The sequence below is a fragment of the Sceloporus occidentalis genome, unplaced genomic scaffold (assembly GCF_023333645.1).
Source record: "Sceloporus occidentalis isolate IW3139 unplaced genomic scaffold, rSceOcc1.0.p SCAF_4, whole genome shotgun sequence".
In the NCBI taxonomy this organism is placed as follows: domain Eukaryota; kingdom Metazoa; phylum Chordata; class Lepidosauria; order Squamata; family Phrynosomatidae; genus Sceloporus; species Sceloporus occidentalis.
This window is the reverse complement of record NW_028316984.1, coordinates 160,024,320-160,051,459: the sequence shown is the minus strand read 5'-3', so window position 1 is coordinate 160,051,459 and position 27,140 is coordinate 160,024,320. Positions and strand designations below refer to the sequence as shown.

Below are 27,140 nucleotides of genomic sequence, written 5' to 3'. Positions count from 1 at the left end.
TTTTTAAAAAATGATAGAAGTTAACACAGGTGCATATCAGTGCTGAAAAGATAACCATTTTGTTTTGGGGGAGGGAGTGATCACTCAGGTTGTTATTTTACTACCAGGACTCTCACAATACAACAATATAGGCAAATTTATGCACATTTCTTCTGTGGATAAGATTATTCCAAAGGGTGGGAATCCTGCAGCCAATGTCCCACATGCAGCCCCATGGACCATTTTTAGCAGCTCTTAGGCCTCCTACATTAAAAATGGGAAAGCAGTAGATTTCTGTTCCTGGCTCCAAGAGTTGTGATTTTTGTCTTAAAATAAGGTGCAGTCCCACCCTCTATCTTGGTTTTCACATTGTACCCCATAAAAACAAATCTGGAGATGGACTTCCAGCCACCTACAGACTGGAGATTTATAACAACAATTTTAACACTGATTTATGGGGCTGGTACAGTATACAGCAGGTCCCAGGGGAAGAAAACAGGCCCCCAAACCATTGGCGTTTCCTCACCCTGGGGCAGCAGACTGAAGACACAAAGTGCCCCTGATCACAGTCAGCCCAAATGTGTTCCTGTTTAAATTATACATATAAGTCTTTCTAAATGAGCACTGACAAATATAAATTATCATGTGCAATTTTTATGCAAATCTTTGCTCTCTTATGTCCCTGTTTTGGTGCTGTTGTGCCTCCTTTTCAGAGAGGCCATCTTACGTTCCTGGGAATTAGATTAATTGAACTCAATGACACTTACTTTTGAGAAGGTGTGCGTAGGAGTGCACTGTAAAGATGTGGTCTATGAGCTAAGGAATCCCTATTTTAATCTCACATGCATCAAGAAATCACCTGATGGCCTTATTTATTATTCATATATATATATATATATATATATGTCACTACCTTAATGTGAAAACATTAGACTAGCCACTCTCTCTCCTTCTCAGGCCTCCATTCCCCAAAATGGTGGCAACAGCATCAGGAGCAGTAGGGAGGAATACAGGCCTAGTTTGCAGGGCTGCTATAAGGAGTGTTGAAATAAAGTATGCAAAGCACTATATCAGTGTGAATTATTGCTTTCAGTGCTTGCTGTTCCAATCTTAAGGACCACTTACTCTAGTGCAGATGGTGTATTTATTTATTACAAATATTAATATCCTACTCCATTAGTCTGAAGATTTTCAGAGAAGCTCACAACAAAAACAATCTTCAAAGCAGAAGGCTTGTGTTTCTTTTTTAAACACACATGCACTCAAAATAAGAACAGAGGCAACTCCAGTTTTAAAATATGATAAGCAATGTCCTGAGGAAATAAATAAATAAGGAAACCTGGCACTGAAATGTTAGATGGAGTCAGTGGATCATTATGTACCTAAGGCTGAAGACCACATGGTTTCTTTACCACTATCACACACATAAGGGAGGGGGGGATGACATAGATCAGCCAAGTTATTTTCACCTCTAAGATGAAAAAAATGCCCAAATATTCTACAATAAACAATCTTCATACAGATCAACATTTTGTGATCCTTTCATGGCATGCAATAGCCATGATCCTATATATCAGTGATGGTGAACCTTTTACAGACCAAGTGCCCTAACTGCAACATCAATGCTATATATTGTTTCAGCATAGTGTAAATACCCGCTGGGGGGATTACATTATGTAATCCCTATAGAGAATATCAAAATAGTGTGATTCATGTGGATAAATGGTCAGTGTGCATGGCTGACAAATGATTGTGAAATAGCAATGCTCAATGCATAAAGATAATGCATATTCACTATTTCACATGCAATGATCCCTCATAAAAAACTTAATTTATGCTACCAACAGCTAGGTACTATCATCCCCCCCCCAAAAAAAAAAAAAAAAATCATTTTGAATATGTAGTGCAACTTGTGGTTATTTATGTCACTAACAGGATGCCTGAGAACTACGGTACTTTTATTTGGCTTTTCAATTCTAGTATTTATATTGGTTCTTTTAAATTCTAACTTTTATACTGGTTCTTTTAAATACTAGATTTATATATATATATTAAAATACTAGTTTTTTATATTAGTTCTTTTAAATACTAGTATTTATATTGGTTTTACTCACCTGGAAAACTCCCAATTCAATTCAATTAAATAAAGGTCCATGCATGTGCATTTATATTTTTCCATGCACATAGACAAGTGCAAGATGCATGCATCCCTATCCTAAGATTTAATTTCTAGAGAGAATATAATAATAATAATAATAATAATAATATACTTTATTTATATACTGCTCTTCCGAAACGATCAAAGCGGTTCACAGAAATCTAAAAACATACATGTCAGTATATCTATACAGTTAAAAATTCCACTAAAAACCTAGTACAGCATATAAAAAGAACATAGAATCTATGGATCGCAGTTAGTCCTTTCTAACAGAGGAAACATTCTCTATAGAGAGTCCGGAGGGTATGCTAACTGAAAAAGATGAGTCTTTAAAGGCTTTTTAAAGGCATCCAACGTAGAGCTCATCCGAAGCTCTTCTGGCAGTTTGTTCCAGTACATTGGTGCAGCTGATGAAAATGCTCTCTGGTGAGTCACTACTAATCTCACCTTGGGGTTTCTTAAAAGATTTTTCCCTGATGATCTGAGAGTGTGGGGCGGACTGTATGGGGAGAGGCGTTCCCTCAAGTAACTCGGGCCTGAGCCATATAGGGCTTTATAGGTAATAACCAACACTTTGTATTGAGCCCGGAAGCTAATAGGCAGCCAGTGTAGAGATTTCAATACCGGTGTTATATGGTCCGACCTTGAAGAGCCGGTGACCAATCTGGCTGCAGCGTTTTGAACTAGCTGAAGCTTCTGAACCTGGTACAAAGGTAGCCCCATGTAGAGCGCATTACAGAAGTCCAAACGAGAGGTTACCAGTGCATGTACTACAGTTTCAAGGTCCTTTCGGTCCAGACAGGGACGCAGTTGGCGTATCAGCCGAAGCTGATGAATACCAAAGAATGACAGCAATAGGAACCTGCACTGACAACATTTAAGACCAAATGCCCCAAAAAACTCTTCCAAACCACACAATCCTACACTTACGCAATAATTTATAAGTACAGATGCCCAAACCCACAAAACAGGAACAGGGAGTCAAAGAAACCTCTTCCTTGATTTTTAACAAAGTTCAGCTTTTCAACTTGTAACTCTTCAGTTGTCCAAGGTCTGATAATCTATAGATTAGACTGTTGTAATGCTCTATATATTGGACTTGTATTCTGCCTTGCATGGGACCCAAGGTGGCTTAAATAAGTTTAAAATGACAAACTGCACTAAAAAAAAAGCCCCCACCAAAAACCAATCCTGTTTGATATAAAAGTTAAAAAATATTAAATTAACATTTCTATTTTTGAAAAGACACTAGATTTACTACAGTTAAAAATATTAAAATGTTTTTTAAAAAGCATCATGCACACTATTAAAAAGATCCTTCTGTCACGTTATTTTAAACTTAAAAGGCTAGCCTAAACAAAAAGGTTTTTGCCTTCTCAGTAGAAGTCTCCCATGGGAGAGATTCCACAAACTAGGAGGAGCCAGAGAGAAGACTCTTTTCCTTGTCCTCATTAACCATACCTATGATGATGATGCTTTTGAAAACTGAGAATGTAGTTTTTGCAGAATGTAGCAGCTCAGTAGATACCTGGACTGTTTTTTATCACCAGGGATTTTAAAAGGTCATTTGTTGTCATATGTACCTCCCTACCTCTTTGGTAGAGGGCCTTCTGCACATGCTCCCTCTATGTAAAGTGTGAGGGGTAGCTACCAACCTTAAGAGGGTCTTCTTGGTTGTGACATCCATCAGGTGGATTGTTGTCCTCCAGAGACATTTGACATATTTACTTCTGAAGTAATGAAAACCCTTCCCCAAGATTTTTAGATACAGTTTCAATCTTACTTTGTTCTTTTAGGAATTTTTACTTTTCTGTTGTTTATTTTTTTATGTTTATATTTTATATTTGCCAGGGAAAAGGGGGTACAAGTATTCAACACAGGAACAATGATAACAACATTTTATATGGCAATCCAGTTCTAAAGCCAGAGTGCTGTAAGCATTCCTGAAGCTCCACTGGCCTTCTGTTAGCAAAGCAGAAAGGAGAGAGGAGTGGCATTCACAATTCCTTTCTTCCCTCTTTTATTTAGACTAGCAAACTATATGTGCAAAGCCTGCCCGGTTCCATCTATGCCATGTCCCTAAATTCCCTTCTTTCTCCCTCTCCTGATGTTCCTGTGCCAGAGAGGAAACATCTGCAGAAGCAGAGAAGAGAGATTCAAGATTGTCCCCCTCTCACCTCTTAATCTTTAGCTTTGCAGGGGAAAATAAAATCTGTCCTTGTGCCCCCCGGGATACTTTCCTAGGAATCAAAGGATGTCACTGTGAATTGTATTCTTTTCTTCTGTAAACTACACTGCAAAGAGGACTGAATAGCAGTATAAAATACTTAAAATAAATTAATAACTAAACATAAAACAAACATACACATACTATACATACACACACAGACACCCACACTGTCCCCAGGAGAGAAAAACCCATGGTACTGGAGAACAGCTTTGAAACCTTGAAGAGGGCTTTGCTAGAATTGGAGCTTGAGCTCCAAGAGAGCATTTGTCTTGGTTTGTGTCCCAAGGCATCTAGCCACTTAACTGACAAGCAAAGCTGGTTCCAGTCTTTACAGAGACAGCTGGTGTTAATGTGTCTGGCCAACATTTTGCCTGGAGTGTTGCAGATGCACATCTAGCTATAAAAATCTAGCATCCGTATACAGTACATAAACTAGATGTTTGTAATGAAATGAAGATTCAGCAGATTCTGTTTTCCCTATTTATCATATCCAAATTGCATTTTAACCATTACATTAGACTGGACTTTATATACTTATCGTTTGAGCCATTTTTTCTCACCTGTTAATTTCAGACACAGCCAGCCCCAGCCCTAACCTTGTTTCTGCAAAAACAAAAGAAAACACAAAAGAAAGCAAACCAGTTTGTATTGCAGAGTAAGACGTTTGCCTACAATCATGTTTGATTTTATCTGTCATAAACATGAGTTAGAATATGAGTTGGCATAGCAGCACATTCTGTTGAATTTAACTAGCATTTTGGTGTAATGTATTTGCCACATTCCAAAATTAAATTAAACACATACATACACAAGCTTCATTATGCCAGAAACAAACAAATCCATTCATTTGAGTGCCTGTGCAACCCCATCTTTGGAAGCCAATCATTTTGAGATGTATGAAGAGCTTATATAATGATGGTGATTATGATGAGGGGCAGAGTAGGTAAGGACCGATCCACAATGGCCTTCAAGCAAAGAAAGAGTGTCATAGCAGAGAGCCTTTTAATGTAGGTGGGAAGTATGATGGGGTGTGTATTAACTGTAAGTGATAGCATTACATCTCTGCTTTAGACAGTCAGACTTTTTTCAGAATCCAAACAAACCGATTGTTCCACCACTACACTGCCACATAAAAGAATCTGACAAATGGAGAACAATACATTTCCCAGATAAACTAGCCAAGTAAAATATGAATCTCATTTGAGGTCAGCACTCTTGAAAACTGAAGTATTATAACTTAACTCAATGACATACTAGTCTATTTAATTATTTGTTAATTAACTGATTACATTGATAAAATTTTGTGTATAGGCATACAACTGATAGTTGTGTAGAAAAAGAATATGCATGCTGTATCAGTCTACTTAGAAGTAAATATCACTCCTTTCAACATGATGCATTTCCATATCTGGGAAAAGTTACTTTTTTGGATTACATTTCCCAGAATGCCCTCACCAAAATGAAAACTGAACTTGTCACCTCACCTCTATGCCCACAAGTTTTGAAATTCAATTGACATTCTCACACACAATCGGCTTATATACAGTAGATCTGCCTCTGGACTCTCCATTCCAAACATGTATCTGAGGAAGTAGGCTCAAGTCTATGAAAGCTCATGCTACCAACTTCTTTCTTTCGCAAGACCCCTTTGGTTACTTGTTTTCCAGACTAATAGAATTCTGTCAAAGTGAACAGTACTCATGCTAGCTGGTGAGGATTCTGAAATTTGTAGTGCCCCCCCATCACTTTTCTAAGATTCCAGTGCCACTGATTTCAAGAAAAACTACATACAACATATTGTTTTGAAGTAAACCTTTGATATGAATGAAGATGATGACCAACCATTTGGAACTGAGAAATAAAGCACAGCAAGCCTTCCTTATCCATGGATTTTTTTATCCACAGATTCAAGCATCCACAGCTTGAAAATATTCCCCTCAAAAGTATAAATTCCAAATAGCAAACCTTGATTTTCCACTTTATGTAAAGGACACCATTTTGCTGTACCTTTGAATTTAATGGGATTTGATCATCCACGGATTTTGTTATCCATGGAGGGTTCTGGAACCAAACCCCAGTGGATACCAAGGGCCCACTGTACATGTTTCTTCTGCTGTGCTGTTTGGTTAATTGGGAGCACTTTTTCAATAGTTTGGAATATCTTTCATCAATGAGTCTCAAGAATAAACAAATTCCAGGGTAGCCAACCAATTTTGTTGCAACAAACCCTCATGGCACCTTCAATTTGCATGGTATAAACATGTGCATGGCATAAGCAGTACATAAGCATTCATGGATTGTCATCCATGAAAACAAGATTCTTTTATTTCTATTAAAAACTTCAGCCTGACATTAAGATCAGTGCCAAAATTAAATTCTTAAGGAGAGCTCCATATTCACAAGAGTATATTTTCCACTGAAAACACTCCAGGAACAAGTATTAGGCCAGGTTCTCACTGAGGTGATCATCTTTTTGTTGGGTTTTACCACTTCAAGTAAGGCTCATATTTCATGAGATAATGCTTCCCCATATAAAAGTATTCCCCACACATCAAAACCTAGCATGGAAAGTATCCTAGAATCTTTGTCCATGAAATGTAGGTCAACAATTAGTTAACTGGCTTTGAAATGATAGCCTGAAGCTTATTAGTTAGATACCCCTAGAGTAAAGCCATTGACTCAGTCATGATATGGTGAGTTAACATGCAGGTAAATCCCCTTGATTCAGTGAGTCTACTTTAATGGGAATTTAAGAGTAGGGTTTAGTGTTTCTGTCTGATGTTGGGATAAGAAATTCCTGGAAAATCTTGAGCTAATGATCTTGTCTTGCTTGCATTTCTCTTTTTGGAACTCCATTGCTTGTATGATATTCTGTTCTACTTTTCCTGTCCTCTCCCAGTTTTTCAGATACAACTACCACTCTCAAATGAAAAAATCAGCATCCTGTTCCATTTGAGAATGATCAGTCCTCATTGGGCTGTCGGGGGGGGGGGGTATTGCTTTCTGGGATGGTGCCCTCCCAAAGAGATTTTCTTGTTTGTTTTTGTTTTATGCTTCTGCAAACCTTGGTAGCTTCCTCTTGAGCTTGGGGTGTATGTGCTGTTATTTTGGCTACACACGTCTCTTTAACTTTACACAATTATATCGCTATGATTGTAGTTTAATTACTATGGCTCCATCCTATGGAATCCTGGGATTTGTAGTTGTGTGAGGTATTTAGAAGTCCCTCACCGCACTATAGATCCCAGGATTCCACAGGATGTAGCCACAGCAGATAGTGTGGAGTCAAGATTCTATAACAGTGGCACTCAGGCACTCATTCCCAAATATTGCTAATAAAGGCGGGATACAGACTGCCTCTTTCCCTGACAGATCGGGGCCTGAGCTGCCACAGCAGCAGCCCCGGAGGCCCCGATCCACTGCTTTTCCAGGCCTCGGGGAAGCAGCAAAACGCCACTTCCCTGCGACCTGGAAAGGACACCCCAACAGCAGCAGGGAAACAGGGAAAGGGGTCACTCGGCTCCTTTGTCTTTTGTATCATTGGCGCAGCCATGTAAAGGCTGCGCCAGTGATACATGGTACGGAAGGAGCTCTGTTTCAGGGCTCCTTCCAGCACCGCTGAAAGGGTGCCACCGGCGCCCTGAAGCGGCTCCAGGATGTAATGGCCGCGCCGCACCATTTGGATGCGACGTGGCCATTACGTCAAAATGGCGGCGCCCATGTAGACAGGGCACCACCATTTTGATGTCCTAGTGATGTACTAGGGTTGCGGAGCGTATATAAGCAATGCCCCGAGGCAACCCTAGTACGTTGCCAGGACATGCTATCAGGCCCATCTGTACAGGGCCATTGGTAATTATATAGGAACAGCTCCCTCCCTCTAGTTTCCTTCACTACTGAAATCAAATGTAACTTAACAGTGTCTTTATTTGGCTGGATCATACCCAAAGGCAACTAGAGTCTAATGAACTAGTAATAGTGAAACATGGAATATACATCTTTGTTAGAAAATCAGTTTGTTTCTGTTTCATTATCATTTTAAAATAATGTAGTGCTGGTTTGATACTCTGATACCATGCCTGAGGTGTACACAGAAAACTTCACACTCGGCAAGCTCAAATATTTTCTTTGAAATGCTTTATCAGATTTTTGCTCTGAATGGACCTAGGCCAGTTAATAGCACCCATAACTCCAGCATGAACTGCAACAGTGAAACAATTCCTCTCTCTGCCATATCCTAGGTAACAAAACATATAGTCACAGAAGTGGAATGTACAAAGGCAGTAAGAAACTCAAACTGGAAGTGTTTCTATTTACTTTTTGCTTAGTTATTCCCAGTTCAAGAGATTATCAAAGACTGACATCAGAAAACACACAAATCTTAAAGAGAAGTAGGAATGACGTCAGTACAGAAGAATGTCAATCTTTTAAGAAGATGTGAATTCAAAACACTTGGCTTCATAGTTTTAACTGTTTCATTGTATAAAACTCAGCACAAATTTGACACAGTTTTATGTGTCAAGTCCTCCTTGGTTCAGCCTTAGATGTAAGAGTTCACTAATGTTTGTTGTTAACAGAAATCTGAGGCTTCAGAAATTATGTTTACAAATCTTCATCTATATATACCAATGCATGAACTACCATCTTTAGTTCTTCCAATTCTAGGAAGGGGCATAGTTGGCATATCAGCAGAAACTGATAACAGGCACATCTGACCATTCTATCTATTCCCAGCTGGCTCATAAGTCGCATAATTATTTTCCTCCTATGCACATAAACTGATAGCAATTTTTAAAAACAAATTTAAAAGAATGAATAAAATGAGCAGCCTGCCTACTGCACACTTGTCTCCAGTTTTTTGTTTTGTTTGGTCTTTGTTTTATTGCCACAGTCACTGTATGAAAGTGACTGGCAATCATGTTTATAGGAATATTGTTCTGCTCAAATAGCCAGCAGGATAAAGATACAGTTTGTTTTCAGAACAAGTAGAAAACTGTTGTGAGAAAGAAAGGAGTACACACACACACACACACACACACACAAAACTAGCTTAAATGGGCAGTATTTAAAATATGAGGTTAAATCCATTTGAAATTACTGAGTACAATATGCATATATACTAGTAAAATTACAGTGTACAGTGGGCCATCTACATTCTCTGGGGTTAGGGGCACAGGACCTCCTTAAATGTGGAAAAACAGCAAATAAAAAAAATTACCTGAGAGAGCACTTTTCTAGCAATCTCTAGGCCCTTCAGCGTAACTCATCTGGCTGAAGTTGACCATAGAATCATTCTGGAGGATCTACAAATACTTAAAGAAGTTTTTTTTCTAGGAATCTTTAGGTCCTTCAGTGAAACTCTATGGTTAACTTCTGGCAGAGTTATGCTGGAGGATCTAGAGATTCCTAGAGACGACAGGTTAATGAAATCCATGTTTAATGAAATATGCAAAAGTCAAAGCTGCAAATGTGGAGGGCTGACTGTATATGCTTAAATTTGAAGCACTGTAGATGCTTGCAATTGTATATAAGATATCATTGGATTCAGGTGCTGTTTCCAGTTATGTCACTGTACTAATGTATTGTCCATTGCGCTAGTGACTGCACATTCCCCAAGTTAGTGCAAGAGTGGTATCCTTTGGATTTTACATATGGTTACAAGGAGTTAGATGAAGTGATTGTGTAGCCACTTCCATCAAGTCTCCATCACCAGCTATGCAACTCAAAGGTATAATAGAGCATGACTACATCTAGTATGGATTTTCACTCTGCTAGAACTACATTAGATTTAGGCCACTTTAGGCAGGAGAATTGTAGAGGTCATTGCCTTTGTATAGGTTATTTTGCTATCACTTTGTTTAAAATAGTAAAAGTCTTTGAATTAAAACACACTAGATTGAAAAGTGGAAATGTTTATGTGGAACATGTGCCACACCCCTCCTGAAAGATCTTTTCTGCCTCTTCCCCTCCTTTCCCTTTTTCTCATTAGTGGTTGCTGATTCTCAGTGCAAATATAATATGGTGCAAATGCTTATTTTGCATATACTCATAAAAGCATTTTAAGTTCAAGGCTGAGAGGCATTTTGTTCTGAACCTGGGGCAGAGGATCAAGCTCATTTTCAAAGCTATGTGAAATATATAAAGTATATATTTCACATAGCTTTTTATGTGAAAAGGGAAAGAATGAAATATATAAAGTATATATTTCATTCTTTCCCTTTTAACTGTTGATTTTTATCCTCATATATTAGCAGCATAGAGATATTATTTCTTTTTCAGTCATTGCAAATTAAATATAACATAACTCTTGCCCTAGTCTCTGGAGCAACAGGGGAAAAAAGCTTGTTCCACTTCTATGTAACAATCCCTCACATATTTGAAGATAACTATCATGTCACCTCTCAATCTTCTCTTCACCAAGCTAATCATGCACAGCTTTCTAGCCAATTCTCCATAAGGCTTGGCGTCCAAACTCTTTACCATCATGATAAATGTTTTTCGGCTCCAGTTTGGCAATATCCTTCTTGAATTTTAGTACCCAAAATTAGAAACAATATTCCAGATGAAGTTTGACGAAAGATGGTGAAGTCTGACCAAGTACACCCAAAGAGTGTACAGTTTCTTCTCTCGATCTGGACACTAGCACATTGTCCACTGCATCACACAGTTGATTCATATTCACCTTATGGTCCACTAAACCCCCTAATCATTTGCACAGGTGCTGTTGTCAAGCCAGGTATCACGTACCCCGTCTTTGTGTATTTTGCTTTCTCAGCCTAAATGTAGTACCTTACATTTATCCCTGTTGAAATTCATTTTGTTAGTTTTGGCCTTGATCTTCAATCTGTCAAGGTTATTTTGAATCCTGGTTCTGTTCTCTGAGATAGTATCTATCACCTGTAAATTGCTGTAATCTGAAAATTTGATAAGCATGTCCTCTATTCTGTCATTCAAGTTATTTTACACTGAATAAGACTGGGACCAGGACAGAATCCTGGGGCACTCCACTACTCACTTTTATCTAGGATAACAAGGAACCATTAGTGAGCACTCTTTAGGTTGAGATGCAAATGCTGATACAGCACCATCTAAAAATAGCATTGTCTAGACAAAATTTTCACAACTTTTCTCCAACAATGTCATGGGGGATCTTTTTGAAAATGGAGTCAACATTTGTAGGGATAATTACTAAAGTGTTGTTGTTAGCTGCCTTCAAGATAACTTTGAATGAATGAGAGACCTTCCAATTACCCTATCCTCAACACCACTGGTCAGATCTTGCAGTCTCAGGGCCATGGTTTCTTTGATTGAATCTATCCATCTGGGATGTGGTCTTCCTCTTTTCCTACTGCCGTCCAGTTACCAAGCATTATCATCTTTTCTAATGAGTCATGTCTTCTCATTATATTGCCAAATACGACTGCCTCAATTTAGTCAACTTGACTTCTAGGGAGTGTTTGGGCCTAATTTGCTCTTGTCTTTTTAGCAGCCCACAATATCCTCAAAACTCTTCTCCAGCATCACAACTCAGATGCATTGATTTTCTTCCTATCAGTTTCTTCACCGTCCAGATATTGCATCCATACACAGAAGTATTTTCTTATGCTGTGTGTTATTTCTATTTCCTAATGTTGGTATGCAGTGATCTACCCCTACACTTCAGGATCTTATCTAATTTCTTCATAACTACCCTGCAGAATCCAAGTCTTCTTCTGAATCTTGCCTGCAGCCTCCATTCTGATTAATGATTGAGCCATCGGGCCTTAAGAAGAAGCGCCCTCCCTCCTTCCTAACTGTCATCTTCCAGCCTGGGGGAGAGTGAAAAGGCAGGCCCAACGCCATCGGGCCTGGCCGCTATTAAGAAGCAGAGCCCTCCTTCTAGTCCATCTGTCTTGGTCCAGGCCTCAAAGGGAGAGAAGAACTGCTGGACCTGATCCCCTTCCCCACCACCATTCCCTTCTCCTTTTGTGTCGTGTCTTTTTAGATTGTAAGCCTGAGGGCAGGGAACCATCTAATTAAAAATAATAATAATAATAATAATTGTAAGCTGCTCTGAGAGCCTTTACAGCTGAAGGGTGGGGTATAAATACCGTAAATAAATAAATAAATAAATAAATAAATAAATAAATATAGAAATTCTTGAACTATTTATCTACTGTAAAGTAATGTAAATAATCTTGTGGTCATTATTTTTTGTTAATATTCAACTGTAAATGTTCCTAGTGGTAGAATTCAAAGACATAGCTGTGTTAATCTGGAAAATCAGTATCAAAGGGATCTTGTAGCACCTTTAAGACTAACTGAAAGAAAGACATTGGTAGCATGAGCTTTCATAGACTTGAGCCTACTTCATCTGAGAAAATAGGCTCAAGTCTACAAACATTCATGCTACCAGCTTCTTTCTTTCAGTTAGAGGCAGTACAGACTGGCACTTTGTGCCAGCCTGACTGCGTCCTAGGGCTGAATTAGGGCGGAGCGTGCACACGCTCCAAGCTCTAGTTCCACTGCCTGGCACCATCTTGGTGCTTGCCCATACACACAGGGCACTATGCACAAGGGGTGTCATCATGGCATGCGAGCATGCCAGTGGCGCCCCTTCGGAGATGCAAAAAGAACTCACCAGGAAGCAGATCAATATAGCACTCCTTCAAATACCTAAACAGGGCTATCATATCACCTCTTAACTGACTCTTCTCCAAGCCAAACATACCCAGCTCCCTAAGTCTTTCCTCACAAAGCATGGTCTCCAGACCTTTCGCCATTTTTGTTGCCCTCCTTTGGACACACTCCAGCTTCTCAATGTCCTTTTTAAATTGTGGTGCCCAGAACTGGACATAGTATTCCAGGTGAGCAGAATAGAGTGGTACTATTACTTCCTTGATCTTGAAAAGTTTCATCTGTCAACCAGTGAGACTTCTTTTTCTTTTTGGCAGTGATGATTTGAGTCAATTGACATTGTTGGACTTAAGTCACTTCAGTTATTTGACCTGGACTTGCCTCAACAATAAATGGTGCACTGTGTTTATTCGACTGACAGCTTGCATATTTTAGCCACTGACATGCTAGTGTCACTCACTCTGAGCAGCTGGCAAGACCTGCCCCCAGAGTATGGGGTGCATTTCTCAGAGGTGAACAGAAAATGTGTTAGGCCACAGCTCAAGGTATAAGGAACCTTCTAAAGCTTCCTCTATTGTGCAGCAGGGACAAAATGTCAAGCAGACATCAATCTCTGCCTCAAGCCTATTGCCTAACACATATCTTTCTCCCCTCCAACAAGCATGTCCCACCTCCTTTTTTCTGTTAAAGTTGTCTCCTAGACTTGAAACATGATTTTAGACTTGAAAGTATCTTGCAAGGACTCAAGATTTGATCTGAGACATGAGGGTCTCAAGATTCAAGACTTGAGACTTGACTTTTGACTTGGAGTAAAAGACTTGAATACAGCACTGTTTTTTGATAACAGAAACATTACAGCCAAAGAAATTCAGCAGTTAGTTCAGTGAGTCTACCTGGTATTGGGTTTAGTCCAGAATATGTTCAGCAGATTTGTGTCTCATGGGGTTTTCTTGGCAAGATTTGGTCAGAGAAGGTTTGCCGATGCTTTCCCCTGAGGCTAAGAGCATGTGACTTGTCCATGGTTACCCAGTGGGTTTCATGGCCAAGTCAGTAATTGAACTCTGGTCTCCAGAGTCCTAGTCCAACACCCAAACCACTACACCATGCTGGCTCTCTACAGTCGACACAGGCTTTCACTTTGGATGTAGTCCTAGATTCTGTCTTGAATCTGGATTCCCAGTTAAAACTAGTGCACCAGTTGCATCCGTTTCTGGAGAGGACTGAAATGGCCACATTCACACATGTCTTTAGGTTACATCTTGTTTGGATTACTGTAACGTGATCTGTGTGGGGCAGCCTTTGACGAATGTTTGGAAACTTCAGCTAGACCAAATAGTGTGGTCAGACTATTGATTGGTTCTAGTTCCTCCCTTGTTTACAACAGTTTCACTGGCTATTAATCCATTTCCTCACACAGCTGAAAACCTGTGTTAATTATAAGTCCCTCTGTACAGGCGACATCTCTCCTTGGATGTCTTTCTCAGCTTCCCATTCCCTTCCACATCCAGCACAAATTCTTTATTCACAATGTGAAGTCAATTTTATTCTTTATTCACATTTTCAAGGCTATCTATACTTTTGACTCTCCTGTACCTCTGCCTCAGACCTCTGCTTCTGTAATTCTTCATTACACAACCAAAAGTTTTGTGCTCCCTCAAATAATTCTGACCATCTGCTCACCTGTACTTGTGGAACATTCTCCATAAACATCTATGCTGTATCCAGGACTGGCTGTGAGCATGTACTTCCTTTACTTGAAGTCAGCCACATTGATGACAGAATCCCATTTCAACCCTGATGAGAGGACAGCATTCTCCACCGCTTTGAAGGGCAGTATGCTAATTTTAGGTGTGCAGAACAGGTTACATGACACACAGGAGTTCTATCCACTAACAGCTTGCTGCTGCTCCTGTCACCTGATCCCTGCCCTCTCAAACCACTTCTACAGTGAAATGACTGTGTCACCAGCTGAGCATAAAAACACACACATACAGGGTACATACTGGAGAGAATGGCTCGGATTGGCTGCTTTCCTTCAGAGTGTGGGAAAGGTGGGTTGGAAGGTTGTATTAGTTTTTGATAGCAGTGCTGGTTGGGAGATTCTGAGAATCATAGTCCAAAAAGTAACTTTTCTGAGTTGTGCCTTTCTGCCTGCATGTTCAGCCAAGGAACTTTCCCAATGGCATTGTTTAATGATTAGATTAGATGACACAGCGAGCTAATTCAGACTCACTACCACATGGAAGCAGATCCACACATTGGCTAAAGAAGATGGAGACAGTAGAGGGAGAGTGTTACTGGCCCCAGAATCTGCTGCCTCAGACATCTGCTTCATTCTGCCTAAAAGCAGAACCAGCTCACTAATCTTTCTCTTCCTTCAAATATCTTTTCTTTATTACATAATATTTTATGCACAAGAGATTTACAACTGTAACAAAGCTTTAAGCATATGGAGCAGCATTTGCCTACATTCCACCTCCTCAGCTTTTACCTATCCCTTCTTTGTTACTTTCATAGAATCATAGAGTTGGAAGAGACCGCACGGACCATCCAGTCCAACCCCCTGCCATGCAGGAAATCCAAAGCAAAGCATCCCCGACAGATGGCCATCTAGCCTCTGCTTAAAGACCTCCAAGGAAGGAGACTCCACTACACTCCGAGGGAGTGTGTTCCACTGTCGAACAGCCCCTACTGACAGGAAGTTCTTCCTAATGTTGAGGTGGAATCTCTTTTCCTGTAGCTTGTATCCATTGTTCCAGGTCCTTTTCTCTGGAGCAGCAGAAAACAAGCTTGCTCCCTCCTCAATATGACATCCTTTCAAATATTTAAACAGGGCTATCATATCACCTCTTAACCTTCTCTTCTCAGGCTAAACATCCCCAGCTCCCTGAGTTGTTCCTCATAGGACATGGTTTCCAGACCCTTTATCATTTTAGTCGCCCTCCTTTGGACACGCTTCAGTTTCTCAACATCCTTTTTAAATTGTGGTGCCCAGAAGTGGACACAGTATTCCAGGTGGGGCCTGACCAGAGCAGAATAGAGTGGCACTATTACTTCCCTTGATCTAGATACTATACTTTTATTGATGCAGCTTAAAATTGCATTGGCCTTTTTAGCTGCCACATCGCACTGTTGACTCATGTTCAATTTGTGGTCTACTTGGACTCCCAGATCCCTTTCACATGTCGTCTCATTCAGCCAGGTGTCCCCCATCCTATATCTGTGCATTTTTTTTCTGCCCTAAGAGCAGTACCTTACATTTCTCTGTGTTGAATTTTATTTTGTTAGCTTTCCTACAGCCTTTTTTAAAAATTAAAAACCCATCTATGTATATTTTCAAGCTAATTCTGTAAGGAACCAACAAAACTGAGAGTGTGTTACTATGTAGTAGTATTACTCAAAGAACAACAGTTGCTGAAGCGTTATTGTTGAATCTTCATCCTTAAGAGCTACAGACTGGCTTCAGTTTCTCATACGAGACCCTTAGCAAGGGGTTTATAAACAAGAAAATAATAACTTAGTTGACTTTTGTGTATCAAAGGACCCACTTCATCAACTTGCATACAAATAGCTTAATCCAGTAATGAATGAGCAAGGAGTAGACATTTTCACATTCTCCCTGGTGTTAAGGATGCTCCAGTATACATTTTCTGCCAGCCACTGAATGCATAATATAGCCTTGCTCTTTGATACATCAGTTAGATATTTGCTTTAAAAAGCAATACAAAAATGAGTCATCCACACTTTATGAAGAGATTTTTGCTCCTATGAATATTCGACCTCTAAAAAGGAGCACATCATACACAGAACTAGAAGCCTTGAGAAGCCTATCAAGTTTGTGGGTTAATTTAAGATGCTGCTTTTGACATCACCACAAGATGCACAGCTAACAAGCTAAGGTGTCTGTTCTCAAAAACCTACATGTGCTTTGTTCAATTTAAAATGTGGCTAATTGGAATATGAGAAAGAGAAAGAGCAAGCTATTATCACAGAAGGCAAATACTTCATTCATGACCATTAATATCATTTGGAGAACAGAATCAGAAATTATATCTGATACATTTCTGAGAGGTGAACTTAAAAACACAGATCCTGCATGTAGCATGTAACAAGCTAAGATGTTTTTATTCAAATAGGTTATTCATATATAATCCTTTCAGGGTAGCTTTTATATGAGGTATGTGTTTTAGTTATTCTTTTTAAGTTCTGTATATTGTAATTAATTTTATACAGGTTTTAGTTAGATTATTTTAATTGCTATTACATTTTTTATTATGAAGTTTTTAAAATGTTTTTATCTGTGAGCTGTCTTGGGGTCCCTTTCTGGGAGAAAAGCAACATACAAATGAAATGAAATGAAATGAAATGAAATGAAATGAAATGAAATAAATATTACCTAAAAGTCCTTCACAAGGGATCTAGTTAGATTGCTTTTGGATCATTCTTTGATCATGCTAGCCGCTGGTGAATTCTAGGAGCTGTGATTCAACAAAAAGAATATTTCCAAACTATGCTTCTAGTGCAAAACCTACCCTCCTATAAACTGAAACTTTTACAACTAATAGAACTGAATTTGGCAGCACTCATAAGCAGCTTCCATAACATATAAAGTCTTCTTACCCTATACATTTACCACATATGCACACCAGCATGGCCATTACGTGAGGCATAGCTATGAACTAATGCCTTTTCAGATGTAATGGCAGGCATATGGAATGCTACCAGGGTTAATATATTGTTTTGGAGAATGTTCCACAGGCGCATTTCCATATCACTCCAGTTATATCTGATACAAATCAGCTGGCTGCTGAATTGGGTTACAGCTTGTGAAATTTAAGACCCAGAAGTTTAAATAGTGTGTTCATAAAGCATAAAATATGAAGCAGAAAGCTTTGTATATTGTGGAGTGTGTGACAGCATAGGCACTGGCTAGTTCCAGTCATAAAGTCAGTCTAAATATAGACAATGACAAGCTAGTGTAAATAGTGAATTTACCTCTAATGAACCCAATACAAGTGCATGTTAAAGGGTACTGGCTGATACAAGCAGGTGGCTGATGCAATCTGATGGCAACCAAGAGGTCCTTGTGTGTTATGCCATCTCTAGAGTCTGACTGGAGGAGAATAAATTGATTATATAAACGGAAACCTATGAACATCTCTATTCTGGTTGGATCAGAGAGTCAGCTGATTGGTCAGGCAAAGATATAAATCAGGCCAAGAAGAGATAGAGGCCAGCTCACCCCTAGAGTTCCCAATTTGTGGGGAGAACCCACTGACCACACTGCAAGCTCCCACAATGGCCCAATAACTGATGTACAGTCTGCACATCCCATCTGCCACTACCAGAATGGACCTGACAAAATGAAGCAATAGCAGCTACAAGTTGTGCCATTATTATTATTTTCTCCATTCCACTGCAAGCACATTCACATGAGTGCACTGATAGCTGTCAGCCCATTGAACACCCTGTGAAACCAGATTCTCAGTTGCATTTATTTTTTGCTATTTATTGCTATTGTGAATTGCTTCATTATTTTATTGTTATTGTTTATTTGCTTTGTACTTTCTTTATTGTAACCCACCCTGATTCCTTGTGATTGGGTGGGATATAAATAAATTGTTGTTGTTGTTGTTGTTGTTGTTGTTGTTGTTGTAATCAACCAACTGCCCATATAGTGCATCAGCACGCCCAGTGACACACTGGAACAGCATGATCATGTGTCCCCCTGTACATGCCCTTTTCTTCCCCTGGCTGTTAGACCAGCCAGTTGGTTAATGTTTTCATTAAATGCATTGTATTGTTGGTAACCTGACATGTTTGTTATCATTTCATCCCACTCATGTGCTTGTGCATCTTTCTTGACCTGAGTTCCTAACTGTCTTGCTCCAAATACAAAAGATTACCATATAGTAACCAAATTCAGTTTTTAATCCATCCTTTCCTGAAAAAAAAAGACTTCTTGTAGAGAAGTAGCTAATGTAATGTTTGGTATAAATATAAGTAGAAAACCTCTACTTATATTTATTCCAAACCTGCAAAAGGGCCTTCCTAATATAGGCTTCTTCACCTTTTGACAGTTCACTTTCTGGTGACTCACTCTTTTGATGCTTGCAAATTACAGACAAGTTGCATTAATTATACAAGGGATCTGCTTTTTCATCAGTTCTTCCTATCTACAAGGCTCACTTTGGACCACTCACATGCACACATGGTCCCAAGGTTTGCATATGGGAAAGGTACATCCCTCCTTGGATTTGTGAAATCTTCTCAGACTATTCCCTTGCCCTTTTATCTACTTTATATTTTCTTGTATTTAGTATCCCCATCCTTTTCCATCTATCATGTTCCTACACCTTCTTATATCACTGTTTCCTTTTCTTCTTCTTTCCTTCAATTAACTTTAATTTAAATCTCTTTAATTCCCCCACCCCTTTTCTCTTACAGCCTCTTACAATTTATGCAACTAGGTATTTTAAGTTTGTAGTTCTGTTCTCCTCTCTGGTTCAGCATATGACACTTTCACCTATGACTCTGTCCCTAATACTTTGTCTATCCTCTTCTTCAATCATGCTACCTTCAATTATTCTTTTTCTTGACTTCACAGCTTTTTCTTCCCTCAACTTTCTTTTGTTATTAATGTCCTTTGATCAGCTTTATCAGCTTTGTATTACACTCATTTCTCCATCATTCCCTCTTTTTCTCTCAGTCTCTGTATCTATCTCTCCATCAATCTGGAGCCACATTTTATAAACTGTCTTCAACATAAAGGCGTTACTTGCATCCCTACTGTGAGATTGGTTTGCTTAGTTAAAATTAGTTCAAAAAATTCTCCCCGTACTTTTTTTATTGTTGCAGTGTTTCTGTCCATAAAAAATAAATATTCATTTAATATCCATTTAAATTGCATTCATTCCATTTTCAGTAATATTGTAATGGGATTATGATCTGGAAAAGCTTTTTGCTAAATGCCCATATTCTTTACTAAATTAACCATATTCTCAGAAATACAAAAATCTATTCCAGAAAAAATGATTCATGTCGATTTGAGAAAAAGGTATAGTCTCTACCATTTGTCTAACATTGCCTGTTTGGATTTTACTATCTGTCTCAAGTTGAGAGCCAGTGTAGTGTAGTGGTTTGAGTGTTGGACTATGACTCTAGAGACCAGGATTCAAATCCCCATTCAACTATAGAAACCCACTGAGTGCATCTATTGTGGGGATATTATCATTAAAATCCATCCATCTCATAGGCAAGTCACATTCTTTCAATATCAGAGATGGCAAAGTCATCCCCCTTCGAACATTGTGCTAAGAAACCCCTGTGATAGGTTCACCTTAGGGTCACCCTAAGTAACAAGTGACTTGAAGGTACACAGCAACAACACATGTTGGAAGCCCAGATGACCAGAAGATAATAAAAGGAACCTCCAAAGAGAGACAGATTAACTAACAAATGGCAAAGGACTTTCAATCCTTCAGTCTAAAAAGACAGGGATTGGGAGCCAAGCCTGCTTCACATGCTTGGGATTTCCATTCTATTACTGGGCAAACAAGAAGCATGGTTCAGTGAAAGAGCATTATTATTGGTGGTGGTTGTTTTAAAAACCTTTATATACAGCATGCTGGTTTAAAAAAAATTACTGCAAAACCATATCCAAAAATGCCATGCAATATACAGGAAAACATATAAAAACATACTAAAATACAGGATATGTTTAATTATATCATTGCTATTTATTTATTTATTTATTTATTTATTTATTTATTTATTTCATCTATTTCATTTCTCACAGAAGGGACTCAAGGCAGCTCACAGATAAAAACATTTTAAAAAATTACAATAACAATTCAAAACAGGTTAAATCGTCCAAGAACAGTATAAAACCACATAAAAATATACAAAAGCTAAAAGGCATAACCAAAAGGCATAGCCCACACAAAAGCCACCCTGGCATAATTATTTATTAAAAGCCTGCTTAAATGAAATAATAGTTTTAGTGCTAATAGTTAAAGAATAGTGCTGATAGAATTCAAAGATATAGCCGTGTTAATCTGTAGAATCAGTATGTAGAGAGATCTTGTAGAATCCTTGAGACTAACTGAAAGAAAGAAATTGGCAGCATGGAACTTTCATAGAATTGAGTCTACTTCCTCAGATGCATTTGGTGGAGTGGAAGCCAGGCACAGACATATGTATGCCATTGGTCAATTCAAATTACAAATCCTTTGTGTATGGAAATGAAATTGCAGGTCCAGTTTTAACTATAGTTGTTAGTGCATAAAGACATAGAAAACTGGTCTTTGTGCATGGAGATGAACCGGCAGATCTAGTTTTGTGATGGGACTAGCCTGTGATGTGGGGAATACATGAATGTAGGACACCCCCATGAGGATGGGGTCAGATAGTGTTGAAGTGTATGTAGTGTATCAGGAAACCATTTCTTTCTTCAATCCATTGCTGAGGGACTGTAGTTTGTGGATACTCTACCTTTGTAGGTCTTTTGTTCAATGACCGCCGTTCTGAGATCTGAGATGGAATGTCCAGGATGATTGAAATGTTCTGCCATTAGTTTTTGTGTATTCCCATTCCGAATATCTGATTTATGTCCATTTATCCCTTGATGTAGGGACTGGCCTGTTTGCCCAATAGTGGTACATTCAGCTATTTTCCTTCACCTATATGCACATTTCAAGCATACGCATAGGTCCCTGCAGGTGCTTGTCACAGCACACACAGCTACAAACAAATAGCTGGACATGCCACCGTTGATCCCCTCACTCTCAGCCAGAATTAACCATGTTAGCTATGCATGGTTTACAAGGTAGGTTGTGGGATAGCCTTCAGAAACATAGCTACAGAGATGTCACATCAACACAACTTGGGATATTCTTGGCATAAATAGTTACATGGCTTGGGCCCAATCTATTTGAGGGATCACATATAATCCGCCCTGCACTCTCAGGTCCTCTGGAAGGAATCTATTGCAGCCTTTAAAAACCAGACTAATTGCTACCTCCCAGAGGGCCATCTCTGCAATTGCTTCCAAACTATGGAACGGTCTGCTGGACGAGATCCGTCAAATTGCCAGCTTAGACAGCTTTAAAAAAGCTGTCAAGACAGATCTCTTCCGGCAGGCCTTTCCTGAATAAAAGTGCCCAGTCCCCTCACATCATGTATTAGCCCACCACTCTGTCATATATATATATATATATATATATATATATATATATATATATATATTCTGTTTTAATAGATATTTTAATTGTAACATGTTTTAAGGGGGGGAATTTGGGACACAATGTTGTAAATGTGGATTTTAATGTGTTGAGAGCCGCTTTGATTGTCTCATCACAGAAAAGCGGGATACAAATAAAAGTTTTATTTATTTATTATTTTACTACAGAGATTATGTCAGGCATGTCCAACTTTAAGTCTTCCAGTGCAAAATCGGGGCCACTGATACAAAATCTTGAACATGGCTTAGTGATTAATTGGTCCCAGTGGTATTTTTATTTTATTAGAAGTAAGATGTGTTCAACTGGGCACTCTACTCAGTACACTGGTTGCTCCTCAGCTAGTCCCAAGGGCACCCCATAGGCAGCATATTACAGTGCTCCAACTGTGTGGCTGTCAGTGCAGGATTCACTGTACCCACCTTATCCCTAGCTAGAAATGGATGTTACTCTTGTACTAGCCAAAGGAAGTGCTTCTTGCTGCCGGGAGTACCTGAGCTTTTATTGACAAAGGTTAACTTATATTTTAAAAAAAAAATAAATGAATATCCCAAGTTGAGTTGATCTGTCCGAGCTGAATCATAGCCACCATCAGTGAACTTAAATACAGTTCTGTTCTATTTCCTGAAGAAATACCCCAACAAATAACTTTTGCTAGACCTGATTATATCACTAAATTCTAAATAGTTATTAGTTCTTCACATGCATAACATTCCCACACTTAATGTGAGAATTACTCTTCTAAGATTTACTAGTAAATATTGCCCTGTTTCAGTTATCTGAATTAAAAATGAAGGCAAAGAATATTTTGGGTTAATTAATTTATCTGAAGTGGTCTTAAGAAGATGCCTGTAATATGAAATTCATTATTTTGATCACACCACAGTGTAATGTAGCTTGCGTTGGCTTGATCTGATATAAAGGGAGGAAATCAAATCTGGGAGGAAATCACATCAGCCAATAATCCATTTCATAGAGAAGATAACAGGATATTGCTTTCTTTAAGAAATTATACATATTAATGAAGTGGAGATTTAAAAATGGTCTGTTTGTTTGTTAATGATGGGTGAATCTTTCACTTTTTATTTCATTCACATTCCATTTTTTAAATCAGTTCTTGCTTTTATCTTTAAGAAAAGACCTGTGAATTTTGTTAAGTTCTTATAAAAATGTACCAAAAAAAAAATTCAATCAGTTCAGTAAAGGCATGAAGGGAATTTACCTGCCTTTCATGTAGCTCTTAAAGATGATAAAGCACTTGTGAAAACTACCCCAAAAACAAAAGTGGAAGCAACTTCTCATTTCTATTTGGGCTCTTTTTGACCATTTGGAAGGGAGAACAATATTGGAGGAAATATGCTTCTGACTTATCTGCCATTTAGCTGTAATGACTGATTAGGCTGGAGTGATTTCCTCCCAAATCTAGGGGCACGGGAAGCTAGAGGTCTGAAATAACCACCCTGATAAATCTCTTTATTTTAATCAAGTAAGCAGATGCTATATTGCAACCTATCAGGAAAGAAACATTAACAGATGTACAGACAGGAGTGTTGGGTGGTGAGACTGTTGAGGTCCCTTCCAATTCCACAGTCTTTTTACTACATGAAAAGATCAGCTGGGATAAAATAGAGTTACATCTCCCACCCACTCTGCTGTACCTGAAATCTATGCAACTGGGCACTCCACTCAGTACGCTGATTGCTTTTCAGCTAGTTTCAAGGGCACCCGATAGACAGAATGTTACTGTACTCCAACCTGGAAGCTACCAATGCACAAACCACTGTGCCCAGCTTAACCCTGTCTAGAAATGAATGTTGCTATTGTACCAGTCAGAGTTGTCAACTACTATCCAATGAAAACTATTCAGTTGTCCTATCAAAAGGTTTTCAAAAGGCAATACTGTACTTTGTAAGCAGACAAACAGATAGAACCAAGAATCAAACAAGCTCAGTTAAAATGACATTTCAAACAAAACAACATTTCTATGGAGATGCTCAGCCAACATGAGAAAAACATGACAAAGGCATAAAGGTATACAGTAGCACTTTTGAGACTGGTTAATTCTAGCACAGGTTTTCATGGATTCCAGTCTTCATCAGATGCAGTTAAATACATTGTGCTTCTAGATGACTACTAGCACTACTAGGCTGAATACAAGACAAGGCTCCTGTACCTTCAATAGTTAACAACTTCTGGGAAAAGAAGTAACATAAAGTTCTGCAAGTTGGGACTATGCATATCTTCTCTTTCACCACCACACCTGGCCACTTTTCAGGAGCTGCATCTTTCCCAGCACCACTATTTTCTGGCCAGTAGAGAGCACACGGGGTGGGGGAATCATGGAGAGGCATCCAGTTGGATGCACTTGCAAGATGAGTTGGGGTGTATTTTGATCATTGTATTGTTGGTATAGGATTCCAACCTCCTCAATAACAATAACAAAAGTTGTGAAATCATAAGTCTAACTTATCTCATCGTAATCAATGCCAGCCAGCATTATTAAAAATTTAAGAGGTTGTTTTAGCCAGAAGTAACAAAACAGTTAATAGTTCTTTACAGATAAAACAATTTAATAATTAAATTAAAATTCTGCAAAAGCTATTTTGGAACTGTTTTTATAACCACTAAAGGTTTTTCTGTTACCATAAAAAAATGCAAGTCTTGCTTATTCAGATATTGTTGTGTGCCTTCAAGTCGTTTCCCACATATGGCGACCCCAAACACAGGGGTTGGTTTTCATGGCAAGTGGGGTTTTGAACCCTGTTCTCCAGGGTCTTAGTCCAATACTCAAACCAATAGATATTGATAGTTTTCTGGGTAAAATGGGGGGGGGGGGACAGATCAGTGCATTTTCCTCAGCTAACAGATATGTACAATATTGAAACCAAATTCAATGGTGTGTGTGTGTGTGTGTGTGTGTGTGTGTGTGTGTGTGTGTGTAGAATATCATCAGGGGAATATTAAAATAGATAATAATCATGTAATAGTCTAAATCATGAAAAGCCCAGTCCAGAGTTCCTTGTAGCAATGAGCAAGGCAGGTACCTCTGCTTAGTGTGTTTTTTCTGCCAGATTTACTTGGTCAGTATTCACATTTCTGACAGCATTCATGATCAATCTCCAGTCACACACACACACTTTCTCTATTTCTCTGAAGCACACACACTCACACACCCAAGCCATGAGACCAGTACTCGTTAAGTAATCCTGACAATTGGTTAACAGGAGTGTATGTTCCTGCTCACAGTCCTCTAGTTTTATTGGTAAGAGCTTGGAAAACACAGCAGTTTGTTCTTCTAAGTACCTGCTCTTCTCTAGGCTCAGGAGTTGTTCAGCCAGGCTTTTGGAACAAGTCAATTATGCAAGTGTGCCATCTCCTGGTCCACAGCATGCATGGCGCTGAAAGCAATCTGTAGAATTGTGCATTTTTCTGCAATAGGCCTCTGCTAGTTTTTATTTGGGTATGTATGTATGTATGTATGTATGTATGCATTTATGTATGTATTTATTTATTTTTGAAATGTGAGTTGGCCTATCAAGGATGTGTGAAATATTTTATGAAATAGCAACAGTCCTAAAAGTGGAGAGGTAACCCACAGGATACTGAGAAATCAGTCTGTCCTGATTTCCCAAAATGAAAGAGGGCTTGCCCTAGGCATCATGTGTGTATATAGGCAGCTGCTAGGGATGTAAAGAATATTCACACATTTTTTCCACAAATGAAAAAAGCCAGTCTTTTCCCTTCCCTCCCCTCCCCTCCCCTTACATGTTGATTTTTTTTGTTTTAGAGATACTCCATGGCAGCTATTGTTGGTGTATTATTATTATTATTATTATTATTATTATTATTTGTATCCCACCTCTCTCTGTATTGGATTGTGTGGTGTTCTGCTTGATAAACCCCTCTTCTCATCACAGTGAATGATTTCACCAGGACTCTCCAGCCAGTGTTTTGAAAGTGAGACACGGAAATAATATATCACTGAATTATTCCAACATTTGGTACCAAGAGTAAGGATGCTGAAAGAGTTATTTGTGGAGTCTGTGTAACTTGGAAGAGTATAGCATTTGGTCCTTAATTAGCAAAAGCTAGTGTTGAAGATCTGCTGGTCCTGCCATTGTACTTTTGTACATGGTACATCCTGTCCTTTTGTATTTTGTATCTTGCATTTTGTTTAATGTTCAACATTTGGTTTTATGGTCAAATTCCGACATTTTTGGCTGTTATTTATTTGTTATTTATTCAAATATTTATATCTCCCATTTATCAAAAGATTTCAAGGTGGCTTACAATAAAATCAATTTAAAGCTCTAAATAGTAATAAACAATAACTAAATAGTAAACAATATTCAAAAATATCAAATAATTTTACAGTTAAAACCAAATGATTTAAAACTGGTTAGAACAATTTTAAATAATAAAACCATAAGACATATGTATTCCTGGCTAAAATCAGTTAGGCCCCAAAGATTTGATAAGAAGCAAAGTTTTGAAATGATCCCAATGTTGGTGCCAGTTGAGCCTTCAGAGGGAGGGAATTCCACAAATGAGACGCCATCATAGAGAAGACCCTCTCCCATGTCCTCCCACAATATAGTTCACCAGCTGGTGGGACATAGAGAAAGGTTCCTCCAATAAACCTCAGTTCTTGGGCATATTTCTAGGTGGTGGGGGATTAGAAGGAGGAGAGAAGCCTGTAGTGTAAACAGGGACTAACTGCTCTGGTCTGAGCAATGGAAGAAATATCTTGATCCAATTCCTACTCGTCTTCTAATTTCTATAGCTCCCTCTTTTCTGCCCTCACTTCTCCTTATCTTCAGTCTCTCTCTCTCTCTCTCCTGGCTCCTTCCTGTCGGACTTCAAACATGCTCTCATCTCCCCAAATCTGAAAAAACCTTCTCTTGACCCCTTCTCTTTG

At 38.8% G+C, this 27,140-nt stretch overlaps 1 long non-coding RNA gene across 1 annotated transcript in view; it reads right to left on the bottom strand.

The window, feature by feature from the left end:
• The window catches only part of LOC149314915 (uncharacterized), a 52,115-nt gene extending 37,334 nt beyond the window's left edge, over nucleotides 1–14,781 (bottom strand). The window contains exons 1-2 of the long non-coding RNA XR_016281147.1: nucleotides 14,664–14,781; nucleotides 4,928–4,970 (exon numbers count right to left, since the gene is read on the bottom strand). This is a non-coding gene — a long non-coding RNA (uncharacterized LOC149314915). The remainder of the gene's footprint in view (nucleotides 1–4,927; nucleotides 4,971–14,663) is intronic.
• Nucleotides 14,782–27,140: the final 12,359 nt, after the last annotated feature.